The 19,051-nt window shown below is 49.5% G+C and overlaps 1 pseudogene; it reads left to right on the forward strand.

Moving 5' to 3' along the window:
- Positions 1–1,950: 1,950 nt before the first annotated feature.
- LOC116887060 lies at positions 1,951–2,441 on the forward strand (annotated as a pseudogene).
- The last annotated feature ends 16,610 nt before the right edge of the window (positions 2,442–19,051 follow it).

Consider the following 19,051-nt stretch of genomic DNA (forward strand, 5'->3'; position numbering starts at 1 on the left):
GTCCTTTTATAGCAAGCCAGGTAGAACCTGGCTGTTGCTAGGTAACTGTTAGGCCAGCCTAGAAGAAGTGCTAGCCATGAGCCCCTGTGAGATGGTAGCCAGGTCCCCTGGGTCTCTCTAGAGATCTCTTCTCTTGAGCGGCTGAGATGCATGTCCTAGAGCCAGGACTTTGGGAGCTCTGGGGAGGACTGGGGAAGGAAAATGGCACACAGAGGGGAGTCCGGAAAGTGTTGTCAGGCTGTCAGGGACAGGGCAAACAACGGTCAAACTGTGTGGACAACTGAGGGCACGCCCTTAAGCCATGCTCTATGGGAACATGGTCCAAGAATGACTCGTGGGAGGAGAATGCCGACTGCTTGCAAAAACACACAGAGAAAGCAAGAGGAATCTTGGGATCGGTTTCCTCAAAACACGGAATTGTTCTTGGACCCTGTTTTTGCGCCCCAGGTGTGGCGGCTAGGAGTGAGCCTGCTTCAGATTGCTCGTAATTGCTTCCTGCTGCTATTTAATTGTTTATCTAATTAATTGTTAATTATCCTTTATATGCCTCTAATAGAAAAACGGGAATTTTGGTTTGATTTTTTTTTTTTTTTTTTTTTTTTTTGCCACGTGCGGCTTGTAGCTATTCCCTGTGTACAGCTTAAACTCATGAGAACTGTCTGTGGCGGTCTGAATAGCGCTGGCTGTTGTCTGAGAAGCTACCCCATTTGCCAGCTCCCTACTCCTGGGTCCCACCACCTCAACAGCAGTGACAGTGCTCCTCGGGGCTGTATCTACTCAAGGGCCATCCATGCAGGGTTGTACTCAAGGGTATGTGTGTGTGTTTTGTCCTTGTCACCTTGTGCTTTTTTTTTTTTTGGCGGAGGGAGCCACTCCAGTTGAAACAGAGCCTCACTCTGCCGGGGCTTTGGAGCCCTCAGAATCCAGAAGCAAGAGAGTGGTCTGGGGGCTGGGGATTTAGCTCAGTGGGAGAGCGCTTACCTAGGAAGCGCAAGGCCCTGGGTTCGGTCCCCAGCTCCGAAAAAAAAAAACCAAAAAAAAAAAAAAAAAAAAAAAAAAAAAAAAAAAAAGAGTGGTCTGTAGGCGGGGCTTGGGATGAAACTGAACCTACGGCCTCGGATTCCATGACTCATGTTTATTGAAACATCTGAGAATACTCAGACCACAACGCTGTGACCCTTCGTAAACAAGTAACTGTTTTAGAAACTGGGTCACTCACACTGACTGATTCACTGTCCCTTCCACGTCTAAATAAGCAAACGGCCAGCGCCAGACGGAGGCTGGACGTCTTGCGGACAGCCGGGGTGATATCAGCCCGGTGCACTTCTGACATTTGTACCCTTTTACCCACTTTATTCCTCCAGCTCCCTTTCTGTGCCTTTGTACATGTGTGTGCAGGAGCGTGCCAAGGCCAGCGGAGAGCACCTTGATCCTGGGAGCTGGAGTTAAAGCTGCTCCACGTGGGGTTGGGGATTTAGCTCAGTGGTAGAGCGCTTGCCTAGCAAGCACAAGGCCCTGGTTGGTCCCCAGCTCCGAAAAAAAAAAAAAAAAAAAGCTGCTCCACGTGGGGGCTGGGAAGCCGATCTAGGTCCCCTGGGAGAGCAGTGTATGCTCTTAAACCGAGCCATCCCTCCAGTGCCCAATTCAAGAATTCTTGTACTTGAGAGTCACCTTTGACTCCATAGGGACAGAAATATAATAGTGAGATATGGAGCTAAGTCCGTCCCTCCAGGCTGACAAAGGTTCGAAGCGACTATTGAAAACCAGTGTGTCTGAGCAATGCTAATAATAGCTAATATTTATGGACTACGTGCTCTTGGAGTGTGTGGGTACTCCCGAGCCTCTCTGCCTGGAGCACCAACCTCAGAGAAGCACCTTGTGGTGTTTCTATAAAAAGATAAAGAGGGCTGGAGAGATGGCTCAGTGGTTAAGAGCACTGACTGGGAGACCTGTGGTGCGTGCTGTGGAGCCTTGTCAAGTCTGCTCTGTCCTGACTCACCGCTGTTCGCTCCTGCTGAGGAACAAGTCGGTCAGGAAGCTACGCCTCAGCCATGGCATTTAAAGATACCGGAAGACTCCGTGGAGCCCAGTGGCGATTCACCGGATTCGAATCACGCTCACCAGCCGCAACGTGAAGTCGCTGGAAAAGGTTTGTGCGGACTTGATCAGAGGCGCAAAGGAGAAGAATCTGAAAGTGAAAGGACCAGTGCGCATGCCTACCAAGACACTGAGAATCACTACCAGAAAAACCCCTTGCGGTGAAGGTTCCAAGACGTGGGATCGTTTCCAGATGAGAATCCACAAGCGACTCATTGACTTACACAGTCCTTCAGAGATTGTTAAGCAGATTACTTCCATCAGTATTGAGCCTGGAGTGGAGGTTGAAGTCACCATTGCAGATGCCTAAGTCAACTGTTTAAATAAATTGACTTACTTGTTAAGTTAAAAAAAAAAAAAAAAAAAAAAAAAAAAAAAAAAAAAAAAAAAAAAAAAAAAAAAAAAAAAAAAGAGCACTGACTGCTCTTCCAGAGGGCCTGAGTTCAATTCCCAGCAACCACATGGTGGCTCACAACCATCTGTAATGAGATCTGATGACCTCTTCTGGTGTGAAGACAGTGGCAGTGTATTCATATACATAAAATAAATAAAAATTAAAAAAAAATAAGATAGAGAGGGGATATGTTCTGTGGAGGTCTGAGGAAAGGGGGTGCCCCAGCAGGCCCCATAATGAGACATCCCTTCCCCCTAAGGGACCAGCCACTCAATGGTAAAGTATAGAATAGAGTGGGGCTGGAGAGATGGCTCAGTAGTTAGAGCACTGACTGCTCTCCCAGAGGTCCTAAGTTCAGTTCCCAGCAACCACATGGTGGCTCACAACCATCTGTAATGGGATCTGATGCCCTCTTCTGGTGTGTCTGAAGACAGTTATAGTGTACTTATACATAATAAATAAATCTTAAAAAATTAAAAAAAATAGAGTTTATACAGGGTATGGGGAAGGGAGTTAAGAGGATAGTAGGGCGGGTTGGGGATTTAGCTCAGTGGTAGAGCACTTGCCTAGCAAGCGCAAGGCCCTGGGTTCGGTCCCCAGCTCCGGAGGAAAAAAAAAAAAAAAAAAAAAAAAAAAAAGGCAGAGAAAGAGAAAAGTAAAGAAATAGAGGAGTAGAGTAGAGGCCATAAGCACGTGGAGAGAAGGGGGAGGGGAAGGGGGAGAGAACAAAGGAGCAAGAGAGCAAGAGCAAGAGGGTGAGGAGGGGGCAACAGCCCCTTTTATAGTGTCAGGCATACCTGGCTGTTGCCAGGTAACTGTGGGGGCGGAGCTTAGACAGAACGCTAACACCACGGGCATCCCACTTCCCACACACGGTCTTTTGGGATGTCTGGAAAGCAAAATATTACTGACCAGAAAAGGATGGTCAGCGAAGCCCTTGGGGACCAAGCCATCAAGGTCTCGAATCAGAGTGAAATACGAGAAGCCATGGACTATGGTGACTGGTGGTAAACAAGGGTTCGTCAGAGCAGAGGACAGCGCAGTGGTGGAGGGTCACAAAGAGAACAGGGAAGTGGCCCCACATCCAGCATTGCTCACGATGCCTGGAAGTAGGGGCTCCTTGGGGACACTCCTGAGCTCTCCAGTTATGCGAAACAGCGCTGATTTCCCTAGCTCTGGCCTCTGCCCAGACAACAAAGAGTCCGAGGCCAGCCAGCTGGAAATCCCCAGCCAGCGGAATCTCGAGGCAAACAAAGAGGAGGGGTCTTGGGGATGTAGCTCGGGTGGAAGAGGGCTTAGAGCCTGGAAGCCCTGCTTCCCTCCCAGCGACACTTAACAGTGGGCAGTAGGGGCAGAAGGTAATTTCAGGATCATTCTGGGGTACAGGTCACCCGCAGGGTTTTGCCTTGCTCGGGGTGACTCCATTTCACAAGCAACACTTGACGCCACTCGGAGTGTAAACACGGAGACAGAGTGACGCTGCACTTTGGCAGACAAGTACACACAACTGCCATCTGCCTGGTACCACCCACCAGGAACAAACTGATAACTTAAAAATAGAAAAGGTCCCCGCCCTGTTTATCAAAGCAAATTGGGACCGTAGGATACGGGCGTGTCCCAGACGTGATAGAGAAACAAGGTCTCAAGATGGGGGTGTAACTCCTCCCTCTGAACCCCGTAGAGGAGGGCAGCAGCTAACACATACACCAAGGAACCGCAACAGGCAGAGAGGTCCCTAGTGCCTGGCCTGAGCTAAGCTTGCTCCCCACTTGCTGACATGGTCTGGTCCTGGTGTTACCCCAGTTTTTATGAGGCTTGTTCTGTCTCCTCACCTTGTTACACCTCCCTTCTGTAGCTTGACTGTGCTCTGCCCTGTGTCACCTCAGCGCCTCCAGGGGAGCACCTCAGCGCCTCCAGGGGAGCACCTTAGTGCCTCCAGGGGAGCACCTTAGTGCCTCCAGGAGAGCATCTCAGTGCCTCCAGGGGAGCATTTCTCCCATCCTCCCTCCCCTGACACTTTCTTTGGGGGGTGGGGCGGGCAGAGCTATCTTAGTTTTCTTAGGATTTGCTTGTTTCTGTGTTTGTGTCTGTGTGTGTGTGCCGTGTATGCGCCAGTGTCAGTGTCTTGGCCCCCCTGGAACTAGAGTGGAAGGTAACTGTGGTCTGGGGACTGAAGTCAGGTCCTCTGCAAGAGCAGCCGGTGCCCTCATTTCTCCACAGCCCTGCAACCTGCTGTCTGTCAGCTTCTCAGGGGTGGCTTCGCTGTTGCCTTTCTGAAACCCACATATATAGGGTGTGCAATGTGTGGTCTGAGAATTAATATCACCTGTTAAGATTGGAGTAAGGGGGGTTGGGGATTTAGCTCAGTGGTAGAGCGCTTGCCTAGCAAAAAAGAAAAAAGAAAAAAAAAAAAAAAAAAAAGATTGGAGTAAGGAGTGGGCATGGTGGCTCATGCCCTGAATCTATAACTTGGGAGGTGAATTTTGGTGAGCTCAAGGCCAGCCCAGGGCTACGTGGTGACTTCTAGGCCCTATCTTTTTTTTTCTTCCTCTCTTTTTTTTTTTCGGGGCTGGGGACCGAACCTAGGGTCTTGTGCTTGCTAGGCAAGCGCTCTACCACTGAGCTAAATCCTCAACCCCTTCTAGGCCTCATCAAAATAAAAAATAAAAAATAAAAAATAAAAAAATTGGAAGATGAGTGAAGATGACTCTAGGGGGAAAGGTGCTTGCCACCAAGCCTGGAGACCTGAGTTCAATCCCAGGCGGGGAGAGAGAGGACTCACGAAATCCAGACTCTGTGGCATGTGCAATCAAGGAAAGCAGGATTACGTGGAGAGAAACAAAGGATCATCTCATTCAGAAACATACACCACTGGCAGGCAACTCGCTCAAGGCTAACCTGGGCTACATGAGATCCCGTCTCAAAAAAAAGGGGCTGGGGGGTTGGGGATTTGGCTCAGTGGTGAGCGCTTGCCTAGGAAGCACAAGGCCCTGGTTTGGTCCCCAGCTCCGAAAAAAAAAAGAACCAAAAAAAAAAAAAAAAAAAAAAAAAAAAGGGGGGGCTGGAGAGCTGGCTCCGTGGTGGAACTCTAGAGAACCCGAGTCCCTAGAGCTCACGCCCGGCGGCTCACGAGTGCCTGTAACTCCAGCTGCAGGGCATGCCCCAGCCGTAGCGCACACATGCGCTTACACACATATGAAAATTAAAATGATGAAAAAAAATCAATCTTTAACAACAGAAAGGACAGGGCTGGAGAGATGGCTCAGTGGTTAGAGCACTGACTGCTCTTCCAGAGGTCCTGAGTTCAAATCCCAGCAACCACATGGTGGCTCACAACCATCTGTAATGGGGTCTGGTGTGTCTGAAGACAGCTACAGTGTACTCGTATACAAAAAATAAATAAATCTTTAAAACAATAGAAATGGCAAATGAAAGTATCCTCCAGGATACAGCAAAGAAGAGTTTTTCAGAGAGAGAGAGAGAGAGAGAGAGAGAGAGAGAGAGAGAGAGAGAGAGAGAGAACCATCACGGGGCTAATGTGGGGTGAACCACGGGGACTTTAACCATGGGGAACCCATGTGTGGTTCCTGCCTCAACAAGTCGGGGAGGTTCTGGGAAGCGGACACGTGCCTCCGCGCACGCCGCCACCACTGGCTGTGCCCTCGGTGGACTGGGTCTAAGCCAGGCATTTACAAGCATTGTCTAGTCTGTTTATCTTGGAAAGTACCTCGATGTCGGACACTGCTCTCTAAATTAGTGGTGTCACCGAGGCTCGTGACAGCCCTGTGTGGCCTCGATACATATTATCATTGTCCTTATTTAACAGATGGGGGTGACCAAGACACGGGTGATAATTATAGACCTGACAGCTGATGGGGCTTGTTCCTCTGAACCGTGTTACCTTTTTGTGATTTAACTCTCATTTCTTTCTTTTTCATTTCATTTATTTTGTGTGTGTGTGTGTGTGTGTGTGTGTGTGTGTGTGTGTGTGTGACACAAGAACTTTCTGGGCTCTGGAAATTTCTTTCTTTTTTTTCTTTTAAGATTGTGATGGTTTTCGGGTTGGGGATTTAGCTCAGTGGTAGAGCGCTTGCCTAGCCTAGCGCAAGGCCCTGGGTTCGGTCCCCAGCTCCGAAAAAAAGAAAAGAAAAAAAAAAAAAGATTGTGATGGTTTTCATAGGCTTGTCCCAGGGAGTGGCACTATTAGAAGCTGTGGCCTTGTTTGAGGAAGTGTGTCACTCACTGTGGGGTGGGCTTGGAGACCCTCCTCCTAGCTGCTTGAGGATGCTCAGTCTGTTCCTGGCTTCCTTCGGGTGAAAATGTAGAACTCTCAGCTCCTCCTGCACCATGTCTGCCTGGATGCTGCCATGCTCCCGCCCTGATGATAATGGACTGAACCTCTGAACCTGTAGACCAGCCCCAGTTAAATGTTGTCCTTTATAAAACTTACTTTGGTTGTGGAGTCTGTTCACAGCAATAAGACCCTAACTAAGACAAAGATTTTTTTATTATATGTGAGTACACTGTAGCTGTCCCCATGCACACCAGAAGAGGGCGTCAGATCCCCATTACAGATGGTTGTGAGCCAGCGTGCAGCTGCTAGGATTTGAACTCACGACCTCTGGAAGAACAGTCAGTGCTCTTAAATACTGAGCTATCTCTCCAGCCTGTGGAAATTTTTAGAGTCTGGTCCCTGGGGGTGGCTCCACAGGAATACACACAGAGATGTACGTGAAAGAGCTTTGCTGTGGCTGATGCTCAAATTATGCTGTAAAAACCACTAAAATTAGAGCTGGGCATGGTTTCTCAGGCCACAATTCCAGCATCCAGGAGACCGAGGTAGGAGAGTTGCTGTCTAAGGCTAGCTTAGGTTACAAGAATTTATCTTTTTTTTTTTTTTTAAAGGTTTATTTATTTATTTTATGCATATTAGTACACTGTAGCTGTCTTCAGACACACCAGAAGAGGGCATCGGATCCTGTTACAGATGGTTGTGAGCCACCATGTGGTTGCTGGGATTTGAACTCAGGACCTTTGGAAGAGCAGTCAGTGCTCCCAACAGCTGAGCCATCTCTCAGCCCTTATCTTTTTTTAAAAAAAAAAAAAAGGTGGTGTGGGAGCTGACGAGATGGCTCGAAGAGCAGAGACACTTTCGGGACAACCATGGAAAGCAGGGTTCAGTCCTTAGGACCCACAAGATAGGAGACAACCAACTCCTGCAAGTTGTCAGCAATTTCCAGCCGATAGGAGGGACAAACATTCTTCCGTGGCCCTCTCCTTCCAAACACAAGAGACCTATCACCAACCTTATTTATTTTGAAAGATCTCACTTTATTTTAAAGCGTGTGTGTGTGTGTGTGTGTGTGTGTGTGTGTGTGTGTGTGTGCGTGTGTGCGTGTGTGTGATGTACACCGGGTGCAGTATCTGCAGGAGCCAGGAGAGGGCGCTCTGGATTCTGAAGCTGGAGTCACAGGCTCTTGTGTTAACAGTGCTGGTGCTGGGAAGTCACTTCCGTGCTCTCCAAGAGCAGGAGACGCTCAGCTGAGGAGCCTCCTCTCCGGCCTGTTATTTACTTATTTATAGACAACAACTCCACATGTAGGCTTGGCTGGCCTAGCATTCAATGTGTAGACCAGACTGGCCTCAAACTTGCAGCAATCCTCCTGCTTCGAGCTTAAAGGCGAGCACTACATCAACCAGCCTATTTATTTCCGAGTATTTATGTGATGAGCATGTGTATATGCCTGTGTGGTTATATGCACACTGTATCTGTGTTTGCATATGTGTGTTCCCATTTAACCCAGACCTTGCCGATCCAGTGAGTCTTGCTAGCCAGCTCTGTAGTGAGAATTCTGGAATTTTGATTTCTTTTAAAAAAACAGAAATAACCTAACAACGTGCTTTTATTTTATTCGCGGGTGTGGGGACGTCATGGGCTGTCTCTGACTGTCCGAAGCAGCTGACTATGATCTGCCTCATGCCATAGCAGAGGCGTGATTTTGCCAGCTGCAGATAGTTTCTCTGTGATTGTGTGACATTTGGAATTCTGGGAACTTTTCGGAGGGTAGATAAATGCTAGGGTTCCCAAGAGGTGGAGTTGGTGGCTGTTGGTCATTGTTGGGCAAAGTAGGGAGGGTTGTTTGTGGTTTGTTAGTAGTTATGCTCAAAGAAGAAACAAGAGGAAAGAAATTCGATTCAACGATTCCCCCACCCCCACCCCCTCTCTCTTCCCGCTATCCTTTCTCTCCTGTTGGGGCTAGATTACAGGGTCAGAGGTTCAGCCCATTATCATCAAGGCAGAAACATGGCAGCACCCAGGCACGCATGGTGCAGGAGCTGAGAGTTCTACGTCTTCACCTGAAGACTGTAGGTTTGATGCCGAGGCAATACATGATTGGACAGTAGAGAGTGGGGCGGGACAAAGGTTTGTAAGGCGGGAGAGAGGAGGAAGGGGGGGGATCAAGATGGAGTCTACATAGGAGGATAGTTAGGATTTAGGTGAACTAGATCGATTTTATCTTGTCTAGGTGGGCGGTTTTTATCTTTATCAATTGGCAGTGAACCTATTGTGTGGATGAATTGTGGATTGAGACTTTAACGTGCAAATCTGATTGCTAAATTACAAGTTTCTGGAACTTTGATTTTACCGGGCTAAAGAGGACAGCGTGTGAAAGAAATGGCTGAGAGGCGGTTGGAGCGTTCGGATCCGGTTCTGTTTGCCTGAGCAGAGTGAGAACGCGCAGAGCCCGCAGACGACCTAGGGGACTGCATGCAGAGGGCGGCTAAAAGGGTGACAGCCAGGAGTAGGCGGCTTGCAGACTGCGTCGTGGCAGAGTAGCAGCTGAAGCGAGCGGATCCAGCTCTTGGGAACTGATAGAAAATGTTCCTCTTTAATTTTTACCACCACTGAAGACCACTGGGAGAAGACTGGCTTCCAGGCAGCTAGGACTAGGGTCTTAAAGGCCACGCCCACAGCGACACACTTCCTCCAACAAGGCCACACCTACTTTAACAAGGCTCCACCTCCTAACAGTGCCACTCCCTGAGCCAAGCATATTCAAACCACCACAACAATATAGATCTGAAGTCCAGTCCTCACCTTTGTGTGGCAAGTGTTTACCCATGAACTTTCTCTCTAGCTCCTCTCTCTTTGCCCTGCTGTCCCTGCCTTGGGTTTTGTTTTGTTCATAGGAGACCATGTTGATGCTGGTGGCCCATCCGTGTCAAGGATCCTAGTGGTAACAGCCAGGTTAGTTAGCCTTCACAACCATGTGGGTAGCCTGAGGTAACAGGAAAAAGAGGCTTAGCCTGCTCACTGTTTTGGACTTCAGGTCGGTGGTTGGGCAGTGCGAGTGGAAAAGGAGGAAGAAAAGGAAGGTACTGAGTGCGGTCTCCCCTGACTTCCCACTGCCAATGACCCATGTGACCCCCCTCTAGGCTCCGCCCCTCAAGGGTTCCACAGCTTCCCAGCAGTGCCAGGGAATCAAACCACAGCCCAGTCTTTCTTTGCTTCTGTCTCCAGTCCCTCACCTTGGTGTTTATTCTGGCGTTTTATTGAAATGTTCTCTCAGAAACTCCATGATGGATCGCATCGGGACTAGCTAGCCATGTGAAAGCCCCCTTGATCTGGGCTGCGCCAACAACTCATCAAAGTGCAGTTGGCAGCCTGAGACCCAGACCCGAACGTACCGTGTTCCCACCCCCACCCCATCTGACTCCTGATGCTAGCCTCTGTTTCTACCAGATCAGCTTATAGGAACGCGTGGAGGGGAGGTGGGAATAGTTTTTTGATTGACAATTGACGTAAGAGATACTACCCCTGGGCAGGTGGTCCTGGGTTATATAGAAAAGCCGAGTGAGCAAGCCAGTAAGCAACACCCCTCCCTGGCCTCTGTAGGATGCCAGGAAATGGGATTGGGGACCCTTAGGTCTCAAGAGTCTCAAGGAGAGGCCTGTAGTTTAAAGCATGTCCACCAGGAGGCGCACTACCGCTTTGTGTTGGTACGGCAGCCTGCTGTTCTGCTTCTATGGGCCTAGCAGAACTCTTCCATTCACGCAAGCTCTGCAGGGGGGCTTCTAGACCTGGAGGGTCGGCTCCGTGACCGGAAGCTTAGTGGGTGAGGCGAGAGATAGCCGCATGTCACAAACTTCTGTACCCTCTGTCCCCAACTCGGCTGATCATATGAGGTTGAAGAGAAACTTCAAGGAATGACATGTTCGTCTACTTAATGAATATTTTTTGTGCACCCGCCATGCACTAGGCATTGTTCTAGACGGTGAGGGCACAGAGGGACTCCAGCGCTGGGGAGGCCGAGGAGGCAAGAGTTTGAGGCCAGCCTGTACAACATATGGAGCCCCTATTTCAAAACCACAGCAACGAGAACTAGAAAGAAAGTGGGGACAAGAGAGGCCACCAAGAAGGAACGAAAAATCAAGTTCAGATTGTACTGGGAGGGGTAGTGAGCTCTAGGAAGGAAATGCCATGGGGCTAAGTGTCAGAGCGGGTCACGGGTGTGCCACGTGCCCTAAGAGGCGTGAAGCTCTGTAAATGCCATCAACACCAACTCTTCCTGCAGTCCCCTCCTACCTGGCCTGTGGTTCCCCCACAAGTGACAGGTGCTGTTGTTCGTTTCCACAGCAACCAGTCAAACATGGTCCTACCGAGTATGCACTGTGGTCAGAAAGGCTGGGAGTAAGAGACCATTGTTGGGGTTGGGGATTTAGCTCAGTGGTAGAGCGCTTGCCTAGGAAGCGCAAGGCCCTGGGTTCGGTCCCCAGCTCCGAAAAAAAGAAAAAAGAAAAAGAAAAAAAAGAAAAAAAAAAAAGACCATTGTCCCTCGCCAAGTCTCCCTTTCCCTTCCCAGTGGGAAATCATATAATAGGCCGAGAACTGTCTTGAACTGTCCTGCAGATCTGGACCTATAAAAACGGCCACTTGGGTGGCTCCATGGTTAGATCACTGTCTGCTCTTCCAGAGGTCCTGAGTTCAATTCCCAGCAACCACATGGTGGCTCACGACCATCTGAAATGGGGTCCGATGCCCTCTTCTGGTATGTCTGAAGACAGCGATAGTGTACTCACATACATGAAATAAATAAATCTTAAAAAAAAAAAAAATTGGGGTTGGGGATTTAGCTCAGTGGTAGAGCGCTTGCCTAGGAAGCGCAAGGCCCTGGGTTCGGTCCCCAGCTCTGAAAAAAAAGAACCAAAAAAAAAAAAAATTAAAAAAAAAAAAAAAAAACAGCACTTGAGAGATGGAGGTAGGTGGGTTGCGTATTTGAAGCCAGCCTGGGCTACATACAGAGGTACAGAGAGAGTTTCAGACAAAACAAAACAAAAAACCCACGGGCAGGGCGTGTAACTCACTGGGGCCTTGTCTGTCTCCTGCACGCACAAGAATAACTTGACAAAGGCAGTTTCTCAGCTCGTTAACCCGACTGAGGTTCCAGTTGAGGAAACGCAGAGCCGGGGGATGGAGCACCAGGAAAGTCCCCTGGCTTTGGTTGTGACCCTTGAGATCCCAGCATTTCTGAGCAAGACACCATTTCCCAGTAAGGCCAAGTTCAGGTTCTCAGGCTAGGTAGCTTCGAGTGCCAGTCAGAGCTCTGGGGTGGAGGATTGTTGTGGTCAGCACGTGGCGTGTGAATCACCAGAAAGCCTCTGAGATACCTGACTATCAACACCCCCAGCCCCGGCATCAGGGGTTCCCCAGATAGGGGAAAATCAGAGCCACCGATGGAGTTTGAGGGGTCCAGCGTCCTGCAGTTACCCAGGACCCTTGCAAACTTCAGAACGGACCTGCCTACCCCAACGTCTTTAAACAAGAAAGCGATTTGCGTTAAAGTTATATTTTCAGGGCAGATGGTGACTCACCCGGATCTTATCAGTCACGCAGTGAGAGAAAGGACTTTGACAACAGGGCTGACCTGAACCAGGGGCAGGAGGTCCCCGTTGAAACGGAGAAACGGGGCTGGATACGTGGCTTGGTTGGTAGTACCGCTCTTTTCTTTCTTTTTTTTTTTTTTTCTTCTTCTCTTTTTTCTTTTTTTCGGAGCTGGGGACTGAACCCAGGGCCTTGCGCTCGATAGGCAAGCGCTCTACCGCTGAGCTAAATCCCCAATCCCGGTAGTACCGCTCTTAACCTAGTGCACAGGGTCCAGTATAAATCTGCCAACCCAGCATCCCGAAACATGGAGGCGGAAGGATCACCAAGTTCCAGGAAGTCCTCCGTTATGAGGCAGGTTCCAGGCTAGCCTGGGCTACTGTGCCTTTATTTTGAACTCTGACATATTCATCCAGCCCACTCTGCAGACAGGGAGACATGTCCACATCAGAACCCCATTTCCATTCTGTCACCTCAAGGCCACGTCAGCTGAAGCTAGGCAGCCCTGTCTCGCCCACCACACGGTGTCTCTAAACCTCCTGAAATTCATTCGTCCGGGCTGCCGTTAGCCAGCAGGTGGGGGCAGAGACCCTCTGAGAACCTGGTGGCTTGAGGGGACTCCATCATCTCTGCCCGTCCTTGTGGCCAGAAGTTGGCATGTGACATGGCAAGGATCTTCCTTCCGCGTGGACTTACTGCCTCTACGGACACTAACTACCCTCTTCATCCAGCTTGGAGGTCTTCTATGGGTGACCCAACTCCCCTCTGGCTTCTGGTAGATGCTGACAGCCACTACCTTGGCCAAAGTTTCTATCATCCCTGGTTTCTCCTTAATGGCTCCCACCGATTGGCCACACTCCTTTCATTAAAACTCAGTTTCTCCTGCCCACAGTTCCAGCCAAGCCACTCAATCTTTCCAGTCTCTTCTGTCCTGGACCATTTAGGGGTTATGCCAGCTCCTGCCGTCATGGCCTTAAGGACACTACTGGCCACTTCTCCACACCTGTACTCACTGCCTTTTAAACATACCTGTTAATAGAGTCTCTCAATCCCATTACAGATGGTTGTGAGCCACCTTGTGGTGACTGGGATTTGAACTCAGGACCTCTGGAAGAGCAGTCAGTGCTCTTAACCGCTGAGCCACCTCTCCAGCCCCCAGAGAGACTTTTTTTTTTTTTTTTTTTTTGAGCTGGGGACCCGACCCAGGGCCTTGCGCTTGCTGAGCAAGCGCTCTACTACTGAGCTAAATCCCCAACCCTAAGAGAGTCTTTTCTAAAGGGGGCTGATGGTGGCTGCCCTTTCACAGTGAGGTGTGGTATAAAGTAGATGGACCTGGTCTCCCCTTCCAGTCAGTGAGTCCATCCCAGTGGCCTCCCTGCAATTCAGCAGACGGATCTTCTTGTGTTGGCTGAGGTTGGGGGGGAGGGGAGAGGGTTCTCTCCTGTATGGTGGAGAGGAAGGGGGTCTATTTTCTGAGGAACAGTTAATAAGTTTGTTCCCAGGGGTTGGGGATTTAGCTCAGTGGTAGAGCGCTTGCCTAGGAAGCTCAAGGCCCTGGGTTCGGTCCCCAGCTCCGAAAAAAAAGAACCAAAAAAAAAGGAAAAATAAGTTTGTTCCCATTATTGCTTGGTGCCTTTCAAGTTCCCTCCCAAGCCATTTCTCAGTCCTGTAATTAGCAGTTCCCAGAAGGAGAGAAGTTCCCTCTGCCTGAGGTGAGACAGAGGGATTGCTGCCTTGAAACTCTGGTTTAATAGGGAGGAGTCAGGTCCTCCCAGTAATGATTGAAGATTCTTCCTGGCTGAGGCTAAAGGCCTGGCATTTGAGTGAGGATCTGGTTTTATCTCTAATCCACAGATCAAGACTTGGGTGTGATGTACCTGTAATCCCAGCACTCGTGAGGCTGAGACAGAAGGATCACTGCCAATTTGAGCCTATGCTTCAAAACAACAAGAGTTTATGGTGTCTGTGTAATACATTGTATCATTGTAAAAGAAAGCCCCACTCACCACCCCCATTGATACAGGAGAAGCCCTTTCAGTTGATTCTTTTGTTTGTCTATGTCAGTGCATGGGCAAGTGTACATTTCCCACCCGTTGCAGAGAATAAAAGACTTCTCTTTACCCGTGGTACCACAATGGTAGGGGCTGGGACTTCCTCTGCCACATTAGTCAGGCCAGTGGACGCTGTGACTGGGTCGGCTGAGTGCACTAAGCCCTGGGTTCCATCTGCAGCACCAAAGCACATTAAATGCAGTAGTGCGGATCTCTGCACTCTGGAGGCGGGCATCAAGAGTTAAGAGACGCAATGTGACCGCACCATGATATGGTTAAGGTGTTTCATTTTGTTTTGTTTTGTTTGTTTGTTTGTTTTTACTGTAGATAAGTGAGAGTGACCAGCCAGAGGCATCTAGAGTCCAGAGAAAAAGTGGACAGGACGTGGCCAACAGAGTGGACATGGCCTGGGGGTGGAAATGGGCCGGAGCATAGTAAGAGAGGGGAGGAGAATACCGGAAAATAAATGTAGGATTAGTAGAGAGCAGTGGGCGAGAAGCTGGGGGGGGTGGGGAGGACCAGGAAACTAGGGAAGGGGCTTGGAAATGCATAGCAAGTCCTCAGGAAGAAGGACTGAGGGAACCTGGAGGCCACATGGGCAGGTACACGTCACATGGAGTCTTCTGCCAGAGGTAAAGGAAGGGCCTCCCCTTGTCCCATGGGAACAGTTCGCAAACTCCTTGGGAGTGCTGCCTTTCACCTACCTGCCAGAAACCCTCCTATAGCCCAGGAGGAGCTCATTTCTGGATATTGGAACAGCCTGAGAACTAACAGGCAAAAGTTCAAGGCTATCCTCTGCTATACTGTAAGCTGAGACCAGCCGGGGCTATTAGAGGCCTTGTAGATAGATAGATGGATAGACAGACAGACAGACACAGACAGACAGACGGTGAGTGGATGGATGAATGAATGAATGAATGAATGAATGAATGGTAAGCCATCTTCCTCATGTGAACCCGGAGCCTGCCAAGCCTTCCTTTCTGCTCTGTCAGCTGAGGCAAGGCTGGCGTAGCACACCAGGTTTATTTAGTCTGTGAACGTGGAGAACGGGCAGCCAGTTAAAATATTATTGGGAAGTCCGTGAGAAGCTGAGTCACAGAGGCCATGTGCTCCCAGGAGCTTCGATTTTACTTATCTCTCGCGGGGGAGATAAGCACCCTCAGTGGACTGGAACCAACCAGCTAAGTTGCTGGAAGTGGAAGAGTTTCCGGCTAATCCCACGGGAAGGAGTAAGGGCTGACCAAGTCACGGGATGAATTAGACAGGTTCCAGACAGGGTTCCAGCATGAGGCAGGGTGGCTCACCGTAGCTGTGCTGTAAACAGTGGGGCGCCGGGACCCGTGTCCTGGCCGCCCGGGGCTGAGAATAAGGACTTCTCTTTAACGGTGCCCGTTCCTGCAGGAAAATGTACCCCCACACCCCCACACTCCCACACCTCCCACCCCACCCCACCCCCACCCCCGCTTAACTCTTCCCTCAAAAACAGCGCCAGGGCCACCCCTGTCAGAGCCATATTTCCCTGAAACTCCAGCTGCAAAGGACTGGGAAGAGTGAAGTCCTGGGATCTCTGGACCCTGGGGGAAGAGGGGGCATGAAGGAGCAGGGTGGATTTGCCAGCGGCTCCGGCTCAGTTGATGCTTAACTTTCATCGAGCCCTGGGTTCCGTGACCAGCACAGTCACACATGGGGTCATACTCCTTTAACCCCCAGCAGTTGGAGACAGTGGCAGGGCGCTCTCCGTGAGTTCAAGCCCGCCTACTCTAGGCCACCCAGAGCTAAATAGAGAGACCCGGTCTCAAAAATTAAAAAAAAAAAAAAAAAAAATTAAAAACCCAAATCAGGACTGGAGAGATGGCTCAGCGGTTAGAGCACTGACTGCTCTTCCAGAGGTCCTGAGTTCAAGTCCCAGCAACCACATGGTGGCTCGCAACCATCTGTAATGGGATCCGATGTCCTCTTCTGGTGTGTCTGAGGACAGCAACAGTGTACTCATATAATAAATAAATAAATAAATAAATAAATAAATAAATAAATAAATCTTTAAAAAAAACCCAACAACAACAAAAACAAAATCCAAAACAAAATAGCCATGAGTGGAAAGATTTGAAGCACAGGTCCACAGATCCACAGTTCCCTCCTTGCTGAGGAGAGGGGGAACCGTTAGAAATTGAAGCTGGTGGAATTAGGAAACCCAGTTAGAGCTGGACCTTGAGCCTGAGGACCCTAGGAAAAGGTGTGTTGCCAGTTAGCTCTCTGCTCGGAGGTTGCAAAGGGGCCCAGCCTTATTTCTGTATGCAAATTCCATTGCCAGTCTTATTTCTGTATGCAAATTCCTTTCCCTTCCTGGGATGGGGACCGAATTATGGGGCAGCAGTGTTCCCCATTCATACAGTCACTCGGGAAATTTTCCTTAGCTTTGTACCTCAAAGCTGCTGCCGAGACAAACCTCTTCATTTCACATTAAAACCATGTTTTATGGGGCATCCTGTGCCCAGGGTCACACGGCCATGCCAGCAAGAGGGTGCATGCTCACAAGGAGGAAAAGAATTCTCTCTACTTGAGGATATGCTGTCACCATTCCTTTTCCTGACTGGATCTTTCGAGGTGTGGAAGTCTTGGCTATTAGAAAGTGTCCTGATTCCTGTAAGTGCTGCTTGGGCCTCTCTGGCACCGGTAGCCAGGAATGGACCTGCCGAATGCCACATCGGTGGCCATCATGAAGACTCAAGGATGCCGGGCTGTCTGAGTTAATACAGTTGCTGCTCCCAACAGCGTCGGCATCGGACTGTGCTGTGTGAGCCCCTGCGGCTGGTCCTCATCTGGGTCCACATCGGTATAGTGGGCTTGAGAGCAAGAGACAGGGGCTCTCTCAGAAGAGAAGAGCAGAGCAAAGAGAAACCACCCAGGCACCATTTATGCAAAGCTTTTACACCATTTATACAAGGGCACCATTTATACAGAGCTGGGACAGAGCCAGGTCCACCTAAGCTGCTATAAGCACTGGGGAATCAGAGGAGGGTTCTAAGGGTTCTGGATATGCCACTTCCTCTCTCCCTCCTCCCTCCCTCACTTCCTTCTCTTCTTCCCTGGATACTGCCTTCCTGTCAGGTACCCGCTGATAGACAAAAGCCAGCATTCCTCGGGGGACTTGTGAAGCCCATTCCCCTCTACCAAAGGAGTCACTTCCCTTATCACCAGAAGGGACAAGTGGCTATCTGTGGGGCCTATTAGCATACTGGACCCCAGGCTATCCCAGTATCATATTTCAGAGTCCATGCTGACATTCTCTGCTCACCCTAAACTTATCCACCCCCAGCTACCCATTTCTCCTTATAAGCCTATATTTGGCTGCTCGCTCTCTCTCTCTCTCTTTCTCTCTCACTCTCCCTCTTTCTCTCTGTCTCTGTGTCTCTGTCTCTCTCTGTGTCTCTGTCTCTGTCTCTCTCTCCCCCTCTTTCTCTCTGTCTCTCTCTCTGTGTCTGTCTGTCTGTCTGTCTCTCTCTCTCTCTCTGCCCTCTCTAGTTTCCTACTCTCAGCCTTCTCTTTGTCTTTCTCTTCCCCTCTTCCCCTCTCCCTTTTCTCTCTCTACTAGAGACTCTTCCAGATGCCTCTCTGGCTGTCCCCTTACTCATACCTACAATGAAAACCTTCGGCTTAACCATGTCTGGGATGGGTCACGTCCATCAGTTTATACATGACCCGCTTTATTCTTCATTGTCCAGTATGGGGTTCGTTGCTGTTGTTTGCTTGAGACAGGAGCTTACCTTGTAGCTCTGGTAGCCTCAAACTCACAGACAACTGTCTGAACTTCTGAGATTAAAGGTTAATCTCATGCTACCACATCAGATCCTGTTGTTGGGTTTTGAGACAAGTCCCACTACTATAGACCAGGCTACCTCGAGCTCCTAATGCTATGTTAACCTCTTCAGTAATGGAATTATAGGAGTATGCAAGTTGGCCTGGCCCGTTCTATTTTATACATGTTAGCAAGCTATATTTTTTTAAAGATTTATTTATTTATTATATATAAGTACACTGTCACTGTCTTCAGACACAGCAGAAGAGGCCATCAGACCCCGTTACAGATGGTTGTGAGCTACCATGTGCTTGATGGGAATCGAACTCAGGACCTCTGGAAGAGCAGTCAGTGCTCTTAACCACTGAGCCATTCTTTTTTTTTTTTTTTTTTTGTTCTTTTTTTTTGAGCTGGGGACCAACCCAGGGCCTTGCGCTTCCCTGTGCAGCGCTCTAACCACTGAGCTAAATCCCCAATCCCCCACTGAGCCATTCTTACTGTTAGCATTTGGTCTAGGCTCCGCCCCCACAATATCCTGGCAATAGCCAGGTGTGCCTGACTCTCTTGCTCCCTCTTGTTCTTGTTCTTGCCGTCCCTTCCCACCCCTCTCTCTCATGGCCAGTCTCTCTCTCTCTCTCTCTCTCTCTCTCTCTCTCTATCACTCCCTCTGCCTTTCTCTGCCCCTACTACCCTCTTGACTCTCCTCCCTGTGTCCTAAATAAACTCTATTCTACACTATACCATACTGTGACTGGTCCCTGGGGGAAGGGATGTTTCAGCATGGACCCCCCGGGGCACTCCCTTCCCCACACCTCACCGCACCTCCATAG

This window comes from Rattus rattus, chromosome 18, assembly GCF_011064425.1.
Source record: "Rattus rattus isolate New Zealand chromosome 18, Rrattus_CSIRO_v1, whole genome shotgun sequence".
NCBI classification, from domain to species: domain Eukaryota; kingdom Metazoa; phylum Chordata; class Mammalia; order Rodentia; family Muridae; genus Rattus; species Rattus rattus.